The following is a 12,503-nucleotide window of genomic DNA, read 5'->3' on the forward strand; positions in this document are numbered from 1 at the left end:
TGCACTTAGCAATGAACAATTGAACAAATCAAGCCTTGATAAACATCTTCACCCCCTAGCCCCCCATATGAATCCCACACTGATCCAAGCCATATAGGAGTAGTGGAACCTTCCACAAACTCCCAATCAATTTATCCACCTTCCAGTGAACCTACCATTCTTTCCATCAGAGGAAAGAATCAACATCAATCCTATCTTCATGCCTTGGAATCATCAAGCATTTCAACAACCAAACATTCCGCCAAATGTGGCACCAGCAAACCTAGAACCCAAACAAGTCAATGTGCCAGGACCAAACGAGAACCCACCACAACCTCAAGTAGAGGAAGAAGAAGAACACCATCAACAAGGTACTCAACTGAGTGTGGAGTTTTCAAGCCTAAACGAGGTAAAAATACTTCTCTTCCTAGAACTATGGAGCAAGAAATACATTCTCAGCTGCCGAAGCACCATGCACAAATGCTCAATGCACATTTGCCCTCCATAAGATCCCACAGTAGGAAAACAAGTCATAATTTTAGTTCCATGAAGGAGGAGGAACCACAAGTCTCTGGAGAGGGATTCCAGTGTCAATCACCACCAAGCACCAATAATGAATAGAGCAACTACTATTATATTTTGGAACGTTAGAGATGCAAACAACGATGATTTTATCGTAATTTTAGAGACTTGATTGACACTCATAGAGCATGCATGGTAACACTCCTTGATACTAGGATGATAATGCATGCACCACTCCTAAATGAATTCAACTTCTCTGAACTCGTTGAAGTCCCCGCAGAAGGCCAAGCTGGAGGCATGGCCATTCTTTACAATCATAATGTAGTCACTGTTGAACACTTCACGAAAAATGGCCAGGAAATTCATGCCCTTCTTCAGGTTCGTCCTTTTAATTTTAGTTGGCTATTTACTGTAATTTATGCTAGCACAAAAATCCTCTATTGTGATCTTATATGGGATAATATAAAATCAATTTCAAATTCCTACAAAGGTCCTTGGTTATTAGGAGGAGATCTTAACGACATCACTAGTAGTAATGAAAAGTAGGAGGCCAGTCTATGAATTTATCTAGAGCTTCAAAACTTTGGAAAAAATATAGAATACTGTAAAGTAATTGATCCGGGATTCAAAGGAAGCAAGTTCACTTGGTCAAATCATAGAAGAAAGAAAGGGCTTATTATGGAAAGACTAGATCGTGTTTTAGTTAACGAAGATTGACTTAATAAATTTCCTAATGTTTCTATTACCCACCTCCAAAAAACTCACTCAGACCACAAGCTTATTTTAGTTAAATTAAACACTTTTCACACCCCTAACAACAAGGTTTTTCACCTAGAAAATATATAGTGTACTCATCCTGATTTTGGTAACTTAATCGCCAACCAATGGAGGAATAAACTTTTTTTGGAAGCCAGTGAATCCTTCACTAAGTTTGTTAAGGTCTGGGGTAAGGAAAATTTTGGGAATATTAATAGGAACAAAAATAAAATTTTAGCTAGACTAAAAGGTATCCAAAATTCCTCGCATTACACCCATAGTCCCTTTTTACAAAATTTAGAAGAAGTCCTTATCAAAGATTACAACAATTCTTAAATTGGAAGAAGACTATTGGAAGATGAGATCTCGTATTAACTGGCTAAACGAGAGTGACGCCAACACTAGATTTTTTCAAATAGCTGCCTCAAATAGGAGGCGTCTAAATCATATTAGCTTCTTCAAAAATAGTAATGGTGAGTGGATGGACAATCATCAAGAAATCCTACAACATACTGTGGACCATTTTTTCTCCTCGTTTACCACTAGTCATAACGTTACAAATTGGTCTAACATATTGCAAAATCCCACTGTTTTTGACAACACTAACCTGTCAAGCTTAGACAACCCCCTTCTTGATTGTGAGATTAATGTTGCTATTTTTTCCTTTAAACCATTCAAATTGCCCGGGCCAAACGGTTTTCACCCTTTTTTCTATCAAAAATATTGGAATATTTTAGGAAATTCCGTTAGGAACTTTTGTCATAAGATTTTTAATAATAATTCTATTCCTCCTAATATTAATTCAACCTACATTTGCTTAATCTCTAAGTTCCCTAATGCCAATAATCTCAACAATTTTCATCCCATTAGTCTTTGCAATACTATCTATAAAGTGATTACTAAAATAATTGCAAATAGGCTTAAACCTCTAATGGACAGTATTATATGCCCTGCCCCAGCTAGTTTCATCAAGAATAGACGAGCTAGTGACAATGTAATCATTGTTCAGGAGCTTATTCACCAATTCAGGAAAATGAATGGTATTAAGGGTAAAATGTTGATTAAGATATACCTTGAAAAAACTTTCGATAAGTTAGAATGGTCTTTTATATATAGGACACTTTTATATTTTAAATTTCCTCCGAAAATTACTAAATTAATTATGTCTTGTATCACCTCAACATCAACTGTTATTCTAGTTAATGGCACTGCAACCAATTTCTTTCAACCAAGTCGGGGTATCAGGAAAGGTAATCCAATGTCCCTCTACATTTTCATCCTTTACATGGAAATGTTATCAAGACTCATCAACTACCAAGTTGATATTAGATCATAGGATCCCATTACTCTAGGGCATAACTGCACCCCCTATCCCATCTTTTTTTTTTGCGGATGATCTAGTTCTTATCGGTAATGCTAACAAAAAAACTGCCTCATCTATTTCTAATTCTCTTAAACAATTCTGTGAAATATCTGGCCAATCCATTAACTACACCACATCCAAAGTAATCTTTTCCAAAAATTGCAAGACTCCAACTCATGCCAATATATCTCAACTACTAGGTATAAAGTCTTGCAACTCTTTTGGTAAATATCTAGGCTTTCCCATTAACGATAGTAACCCAAAACACAAAGACTGTCAATTTATTATTGACAATATGAGATCAAAACTTTCCAATTGAAAAAGTGACAACTTAAACCTGGCTAGTAGGGCTACTCTAATATCCTCAACTTCTAGCCAGCCAGCTTATTGCATGCAATATACAATGTTACTTACAAAGACTCTAAACAAAATTGACCAAATTCAAAAGAATTTTCTTTGGGGTACAACTGATCAAAAAAAAGCTTCATCTTGCCAATTGGAATTTGGTTACTACAAAAAAATCAAATAGGGGTTTAGGATTAAAAAAGGCTAAAACAAAGAATTTATCCTTATTAGCCAACCTAGCATGGAGATTAGCCAGCAACACCACCAACTTATGGGCTCTCAATATGCTCCGTAGATATTCTCAAAAGCCTAGTGATAAGGGATCCTTTATTTGGAAAAATATTATCAAAGGATGGAAAATTTTCCAAAAAGGTATGTCCTGATCCATTCACTCCTCTTCTTCCCTAAACTTATGGGAAAATAAATGGATCCCAAACTCTAACAATCTTAGAAGCTATATGATTGGCCCCCTTACCAAAAAAGAGTCATCTCTTAAGATAAGGGACATAAGATTGGAAAACAGTTGGAATTGGACATCCCGCACGGGATAATAAGCAATATTATATCCATTAATTTTCCAGGTGACTATTATAACGACTCTCTAGTTTGGGACCAAAATAGTAATAGGGTGTTTACTACAAAATCATGCTATGATATTATTGAGGGCATCACCCCTTCGTCTCTTGATTTTAATTGGATATGGACCTTTCACTGCCCTAATAAAATCAAATACTTCCTGTGTCTTTATAACCACAATAAATTACCATGCCGTAGTTATCTATCTCGTATTGGTATCAACATTGACGAGCAGTGCACAATTTATCGTAAGGAGCCAGAAACTATCCCACACATTTTCATCACTTGCCCATTAGTTCAACTTCTTTGAGAGGAACTAGGTTTAGATGTTAGTGATTTTCATACAAACAACCAAAATTGGCTCATGTACCTTAAGAAAAAAAATCCACTCCTAACCAACAAACTCCTTAACTGGAGCTCATTGTTCCCTTTCTTAATTTGGAACATTTGGTTATCTAGGAACAACAACAATGTTAATAACACATCCGTGCCTATCTCCTTAAAAAAGATTTCCAACCAGTCCATTCAGTTTAACTTGCTTACTGAGCGAGAATCCAACTGGGATAAAAAAATTAACGTATCAATTAGTTGGTCTAAACCACCTACTGGCTGGTATAAATTAAATATAGATGGAGCTTTTGACAAGGCTAAAGCATCTGGTGATATAGGAGGAATAATTAGAAACTATCATGGGGACTGGATGATAGGATATGCCTAAAAAATCACTCCAAAAACCCAAATTCACGCAGAATTAATGGCTCCTACCAGGAACTTATCATTGCAAATAAAAGGAAGCTTGTTCGTTTGGAGATAGAGAGTGATGCCACTCATGTAATTTCATTCATCAATGATGGATGCAAAGCTTATGACACTATTATTAATTCATACAGGTTGCTTCTGGCTCAAATGGACCAAGTGGTGCTACATCACAACTTGAGGCAGGGGAATGAAGTCGCCCACAACCTAGCAAAGCATGCAGAAGTCTTACCAGCTTTCAATAAAATAAACTTTTGGTTGTATCCTCCCCCTTTTGCTTTGGTCAGGATGCGGGCAAACAAGGGTGATTTTAGTTTTGTTAAAACTATTTCTGAAAAGTGTTGTAGAAACCTTGCTATGTTTGGTAATCGGCATGCTATGCATGGATTATCAGCAACTGATTCTCAGGATCAACCTTTTATTTTGTAATAGCTAGTTTAATATTATGAAATAAATATCTTTTCCGTAAAAAAAAAAGAATTTTGAAATATGCTTATTTCTCTCTCTCTCTTTTTAAAATGTTTATCTATCTATATTTATACATTTTTCGCATACGTGTAGGATTCGAATTTCGAAGCACTAACTTTGGCCGACTCGCGAACTAGATCTAACAATTGGTTTTAGACTCCAAAAACTTCAGGGATTGATAGCACTAACTTTGGCCAACCCTCGGGTTATTTTAGGGATTGATAGACTTGTGAAGATCCTAATTAGTATATATAATTTATCATCAAATATATCCGTTTGTAAATTGATTCATCGACTTATAACTTACTCAGATGCATCGTTGAATATTAAAAACAAAACGTTTGACCTATATATCTCTCTCTCTCTCTCTCTCTATATATATATATATATATATATATATATATATATATATATATGTGTGTGTGTGTGTGTGTGTGTGTGTGTGTATGTATGTATGTATGTATGTATGTATAACACACGCTTCGTTGTACTACTTTAACTATATATATAGCATGTTATAGTATATGTTAGTGTATTCATTATTTGTATTACAAAAGTGTTAACGGATTACATTTATATTATTTAGATAGTAAATATAAAAATGATTCATATTTTTGACCAACGTTGACCTAATAACCGACCAACTTTGGTCAGTTATTTTCTAGAAATTAAAATATACCAACCAAAGTTGGTCGGTTAATGCTTCCCTTGAATAAACGACCAACTTTGGTCGGTAATTTTAAATAAAATTTCTTTAATTTTATTAAATATTTTAAATAATAATATAACTATTAAAATTTTAAAAATTGGGTCCATATTACCGACCAAAGTTGGTCGGTAATGTGAAAGATTCTTTGACTAAGCAAGTCTGACCAGCTCGGTCAACTTGTTGACCAAATTACCGACCAACTTTGGTCGGTACTTTTTTAAAATAAATGTAAAATATTTTTCTCCCAGTTTCCGTCCAACTTTGGTCACTTTTTTTTGACTGACCAACATTGGTCGAAAAATTTTGATCGATATTTACCGAATTTCTAACAGTACAGCTCAATCTTTTGTGCACGCAATGAAAATCTCAGGAGATTAGGCGCACTCCACAATGATTAATATGATGCTAACTATTATTTAGTGTCAAAATTTCAACCACCACGTTTCCCACTTATTTTGTTTTATTAATTTTATTATAATTTCGCTGCTAATTTGTCTGTTAAATCTCTCATAGCTAATTTGTAGCACGTCGGGATTGATTGGAGGTATTCTGTTTCCCGGGGCGGTTATGTGTTCGTTCTCGCCATGAAGACCAAGGCCGGTATCTGTGTGAGTGTGTACTGCTTGAGAGTTCGGCATGTTGATTCCTGAAATCAAAGACACTTACGAGATCAAGCGTAAAAGCAGTGTGTGTCACGAGTATTATTTCTAGGCAATCACTATTATCCTTAGCCCCACGATGGGTACCAAACTGTTTACCCTAAAAATTGGATAACAATTAAATTTATAATATGGTTTTAAGGATATGTGATTTTACCTAATACCAATTGATAAACGTAAAGATATGTGATGGAAATTGATAATAATACAAAGCAAACCAATATTTGAAGAGCTTGAATACCCTCGAGCTAGTTATGCAGGAACAGTTAAAATGCAACAAACTGATAAACAAGAGAATGTGAATTAAAGAGAGGATATTGTATTGCCTTGATCTGTATGAATGTAAGATATCTACAAGATGATTAGGACCCTCTTTATATAGTAGAGGAATCCTATTTAAGATACAATTTTAAAGTAAATACCATGTTTAACTAGATAACTACCCTTGATTTGATCTGTTCCGAGATCTACGCCATGATCTCCGGCCAGTCACGGATATCTCGCCTTTCCGTTACTACGCTTTGCTCGAAGTCTGTCACATTTAGTCTTGGTTGTTGTTGGCCTCGATCTCGGCAGGCACCTCGATCCTCGAACTCGGTGTTTTGTTTTCATGCTCTAGTCTGATTCAATACGAGGCTACTCTTCGATGCAGTTCCCTTATCTCGATCAAATAGCAAAATCGGGTGGGCCCGATTTTAACCATATACAAATATAAATGTACATATCTGGAATATATAGTCGCACCTGCAGAAAAGAGTAGTGTAGCCCAACAAGATACAAGAACTACAAGCTCGCTAAAGCAGTAAAACAATTTGTATCTTCACGAGACCTCTTTAATTAGCTTTCTCTCCCTAGCTCCATTTTGAGAATCCAGAGCTTTTTATTTGAAGAAAATCTTCTTGTACGGTAAGTGAAATGAACTCCAAGTTGAAGATGGTTTTGATTTTTGGGAACTTCATATATTATGGGGAATGATGAGGGCTAAAGGAGTCTATGGTTTATTTGTGAGACGGGAGCAGAAATTTTGGCGAGGTGTGAAGCTAAGGGGGAGGGGGGAGGAAGAAAAAGAAAATACTATGTGGGTCCCACCGTCGATTATGACCCCACCAGGGACCTAAAGCATGTGCATAATTAGTAAGTAGATATGAAAGGATTAAATTAAATGAAAAATGATTTTTTATTAATATATCCTGATTCCTGACATTTTGAATTGAATGGATGGACGGGAAACAAAGTTAAAGATTCAACCGTATTTAGATCCTTTAAAATGTCAAAACCGCGCTAGTTTGCTCATCACGCCCAACTATGCCTTATAAAAAGGACTAAGCGGACGTTGCAAATATAATTTGAATATTTAGCCCAGAGTCGAATCCACAAGAAATTAACCTATCAATTACTCGTTAGACTCGCTAAATTATACGTAATCAACTTCCCAAACGTTTTGAATAATAATTAAGGATATTTTTACTAACTATGACTGACTGCAATTAAGTAACTAAAGACTAACTATGATTAAGTTGTAAACAATTAAAAGAATGATCTAAGGTTGTGATTTCCCCTATTGATGGAATCCCTTCAGGTTATGTTTCACATAGATTTGTCTAATCGTCTCTATCGATCATGAGCACTCTTATTACCATAAATCTCTCCCGAATAATCACGACAATTTACTAGACGCACTCTCCCGAGTTACACTAGCTGTCTTTTAATACAGCTCACTTTAGATCGCACCCAAGACTTCGTTATCCCTAATCCCACCTTTAAACCCTCGGTTACTGATCCCTCATATACTCTGGGAGTGGTGTTGTTCAACAATTACCTAAATATGCACTCTCTCCCAAGTAATACATACTAAATAGACACAGCTAATTGATGATCCTATAAATTAACCACAACAAGAACGTAGTTGAACAAATAGAGATTAAACTGGACAAACTATATTAACATAACACGAAGTTCATCCTTCAATAGGTTCCATCCAAACCCTAGACGAAATATTTAGCTACTCATAGCAAAGCAAGATAAAACTATAAAAGTATTCATAATATGCAATTGAAATAACAAAGAGAAGATTGAAAAACTCTAATGGTTGATTGCTCTTCTCACACTTGTTCTTGCCTCCAAATCAGTCTAAAAACAAGCTTAACCTTTGCTTGGGCAAGTTTGTTGAGTTTATAAAGGGTTAGGATAAGTTTCCCCCGATTTATACATTAGTCCAAAATTTCTGGCCAGTTACACAGTCGACCGCGGTGAAACGCAACTATTCTGCCTCACTTGCTTGGCCTACCGCGGTCCAGCCGCGGTCAACCGCAGTCCAGCCGTGGTCAACCGCAGTCGTAGTAGCATCTTACTCAGTCTTCCTTTGCCTCTTTCTTGCTTATTTTCGTTTGGATTCTTCTTGATTGGCTTTATGTCCACATTATTGACTCCAAAACACTTCATAGTCTCTTCCCAACTTGGATTAGTCCCTGCTAAGCAAAAGAACACCAATTAGAGTATTTTGTTATCATTTAGCCATTAAAACAACAATAAAGTATGGTACATTTAGAGTGTAAATAGCGTCTATATAGCCTACTATCAACATCCCACACTTAAACCGTTGCTAGTCCTCTAGCAACAAACCACACTCTGTAGGCCTAATCGTCATTGGGTCACTTCCCTACTCCCTATACCAAGAATAGTTCACAAGGATAGACTATTTCAGCGCAACCTCCTCGCCTCAAGAGTGGACTCCTTTCTAGCCACACAATACCCCTAAACAGCTCTCCTACTCTCAGTCAGAGGTCCAGACTTACCTTCCCTTCATGAATCATGTGCCTACTCACTACAAAAGAGACTTATATCGTTTATAAACCACACACTGAGGAATTCAAATACAACATTTCACTCACCCTCAGAACAAATTCTTATGCCACAAACAACACACCATGGGCTTGCCCGTAGTGTAATACTCGACTAATCGAGCTCATTCGGTCTAGAATCAAATAGGACTTTATTTGGTTGTAATGTTGGTTGCGGCATGGGTAGGATACATCTGGGTATAGTGATTACACCTCCCTAAGCACTCCACTACATTGTGTTCTTTTAAGCTCTTCACTTTATCACACCTTCCTTCCACCATTACATTATTGTATTAACCTCTTATTTGTTTCTTACGCATACTTTTTCTTTTAATAGCTTCCACTACTTTGAGCCCTCTCCCCTTTTTTTTTTCTTCTCTCTTTTTTTTCTTTTCTTTTTGTCCTCTTAATTCCACTTAACATCCCAACCAACCACCCCACACTTATATTTTTCCATATCCGTTACACTTTGAGTGCTTCTAAGAGGTGGTAGGGTTCAACAAGATAGGTTATTTAAGCTAGGGTTAGGCTTGTAATGTGGTTGCCAAGGAAAATAGGCTTGCATGCTCAATGGGGTTGACTAGGCTATACACAGTTAGGTGGGAACAAGCGTACATAGAAGGGTTAAACAAAGAGACGCCTATATCACTTTCCAGACCAAACAAAACTACCATTTCACTTTGCACACACACAGGGCAAGTTCTAAGCGTTGAATGTTAACACAGAATACAGAAAGCCTCATTCACACACAACACATGACTCAATTCAGTTAGGATCATCAGACACTTTGTTCTAAGTACTTGAGCTATTCAGGAACACACAATTTAAGGCCTTCTTTGAGTCAACTAAAGAGCCTAAGTGTCACACTAAAGCAGTCTTTATTCAAGGTACCATAGTTCTATTTTTGTTTCTCGCCCAAGACTTTCTAAACTAAGAAGAAAAACTAACTACACTCGGTTCAAATAGAAACCCTTGGAAAAGAACCGTGGTTTAAAAAAAACCAAGGAGAAGTTGATACACTACCTAATTAAACAAAAATCGTTTTTTTTGTTCTACTTATATCCCTCAAGAGACCTGTCGAGAGGTGTCCGTCTTCGGGCCAAGTCGAAGTTAACTCACATAAACCAATAATACCAAACAAAACAAAAACAACGCCATACAAAGTTATACAATTTTACAATAACAACCATATCCTACCCCACACTTAAAGCGTCGACATGTCCCCATGTCAACAATTATAAAGCAAAGTAAGGTAAAGGGACTTCCCTGATGCTCAATCCTGATCAGATACAGTGCTAGGATCGAGGTGACACGCTCGTCCTACTGCCTGGAGCTAGCCCATAATCCTTTTCTCCAACTTGGCATGTTGAGTAGTCAAATTGTCAACTCTGGTGCCCAGGTCAGTGACCGAAGTGCAGAGACCAGCAATGTCTTGCTCCAGGGCTATCATGCGGGTGCTTCAGCAGGCCTGTGATGGGCCCGCCTCATCATATCTCTATTGTGGTGGAGCAGCAACATCCTCAGCATCCTCATCATCCTCATCATCATCCTCAACCATCACTACCGACTCTTTCTCAACTGTGATTTTGCTAGCTCGGAATGGGGCTTTCAATGGCAATTTCCCATCTACTCTGGGATTTTCAGGAACTCGTGCAACACGACACAGCTTGGTAACCAGAGAGGGGAATTAAAACCCTTTGAGTTCTTCTGTGGAGAGAATGAACATCTCATCATGAAGGAGCTTGGGGACATCAAAATCCTGGTGGGTCATAAAACAGTAGATAGTTGCTGCTCGTGGCCCATTCACATCGGTAGTGTTGCTGGAGGGCAGCAAACGGCTGTTGATAATTGTGAGCCAACACTTAGCCTCCAAATTGAGAGACTGTGAGTTCAATGTGATCCGGTGCTTTATCCATATATGCTCCCTGTCAGGAACACATATTGTTTCAAGAATCGGTGCCGACTAGACAGTTGGGCGATGATAAGCAATGTAAGTATCTCTATCCCCAATGAATACTGGCAGCCGGTACACTCGGCGGATGGCCTCAAGGGACGCATTTACCCGGGTGTTTCATACTATGACCACCCCATTAACATGCTCCGGGCAGTTAGCGTAGAACTCCCTAACCATCATTACATTCGCCTCATCCAGTTCATCAAAGAAGATGTCCAACTGACACCTCCTCAACTCTGCAAAGATATTTGGGCATTCCACTTGCAAGGCTTTCCGGTCAATATGTACTTCAGGTAACAATTTCTTGGACTCCTTGGCGTTATACCTGTCCTCGGCTGGTTTGGAGACAAACCTAGTGCGGTCAAACTGTTCCGCACTAGCTTAACCCCGAGCTCTAGAAGAACTGCCCGGTCCACTAGTGGAGGACCCTGTGGTACGTCTCTTCCTAGATTGATGCATTGTACCAGCCAAAAACAGAGCCTCTTATTAGCGAGGGTTTGAGTTGTGTGAACCCTAGGTGGTTACTCAGACTTCACCACTACCATGGTCACATTAGCGATTACAACTCCATTGGGGCAATTTCACAAACACCTTGTGAGCAAGGGCTCTATCCTAATACACTTAGCCCCATGGAACACCAATTCTTCCCCCAAATCAACTATTCATACCTCATCATTCCACCCCACCACAATTAGTTGTACACACAAAATCACACACTCCTACAACATTGTGCACATAACCCACTAAAAAGCAGAAAAGAAAATTAAAAGAAAAAAAATTACTATAAATACTACAACAATTAAGGCATTGAACTAGCACAATACTAAAACAAAAATACAAGAGAAGAGAGAGAAGCTTGACATACCTAGTTCAAGTAAAGGGTGAGAGGAATGTAGGTTGGGGGAGAAAGAGTGGGAGATGGGCGGGAGTGTGAGAGACATGAAGAAGACGAAGAAGAAGAAGAAGAAGAAGAAGAAGAAGAAGAAGAAGAAATGAGAGAGGCGTTAGGGTTCTTAGAGAGAGAGAGAGAGAGAGGAGATGGGTGAGAGCAGGGGGGATTAGAAAAGAAAAGAACATAAAAATAAATTAAATCTAACTTACCTGGGCGACCGAAAAATCGCAAATCACCGTAGTCCCACCGTAGCTGCGGTGGGTGAATGAGCGAGAAATAGAATGTTTGCGTTTTACCGTGGTCTCACCGCAGTCCCATCGCGGTCACGGAGGATCATGCAATCCTGAGACAGAATACTCTTCATTTACTGCGGTCGCGATCACGGTCACGAGAATGTTTTTTTTGTTTTTTTGTAAGGAAGTTACAAAAGAAAAGAAAAACAACAACATTCATGGGTTGCCTCATACACAACGCCTGGTTTAACATTGCGGCACGATGCAGATAAGCACATTTAAGGTTCGCTCGACCTATGAGGTTAAGTCAGGTGGATCTCTGTCATTTCCTTTGGTTCATTCATGCCTACATATAGTTTCAATCTCTGCCCATTGACTCTAAATGTATGAGAGTCTTTCTCTGCGGCAATCTCTACAGCCCCTAAAGGGAATACTTCGACCACTCGAAATG

This window comes from Nicotiana sylvestris, chromosome 3 (genome assembly GCF_000393655.2).
Source record: "Nicotiana sylvestris chromosome 3, ASM39365v2, whole genome shotgun sequence".
NCBI lineage: Eukaryota > Viridiplantae > Streptophyta > Magnoliopsida > Solanales > Solanaceae > Nicotiana > Nicotiana sylvestris.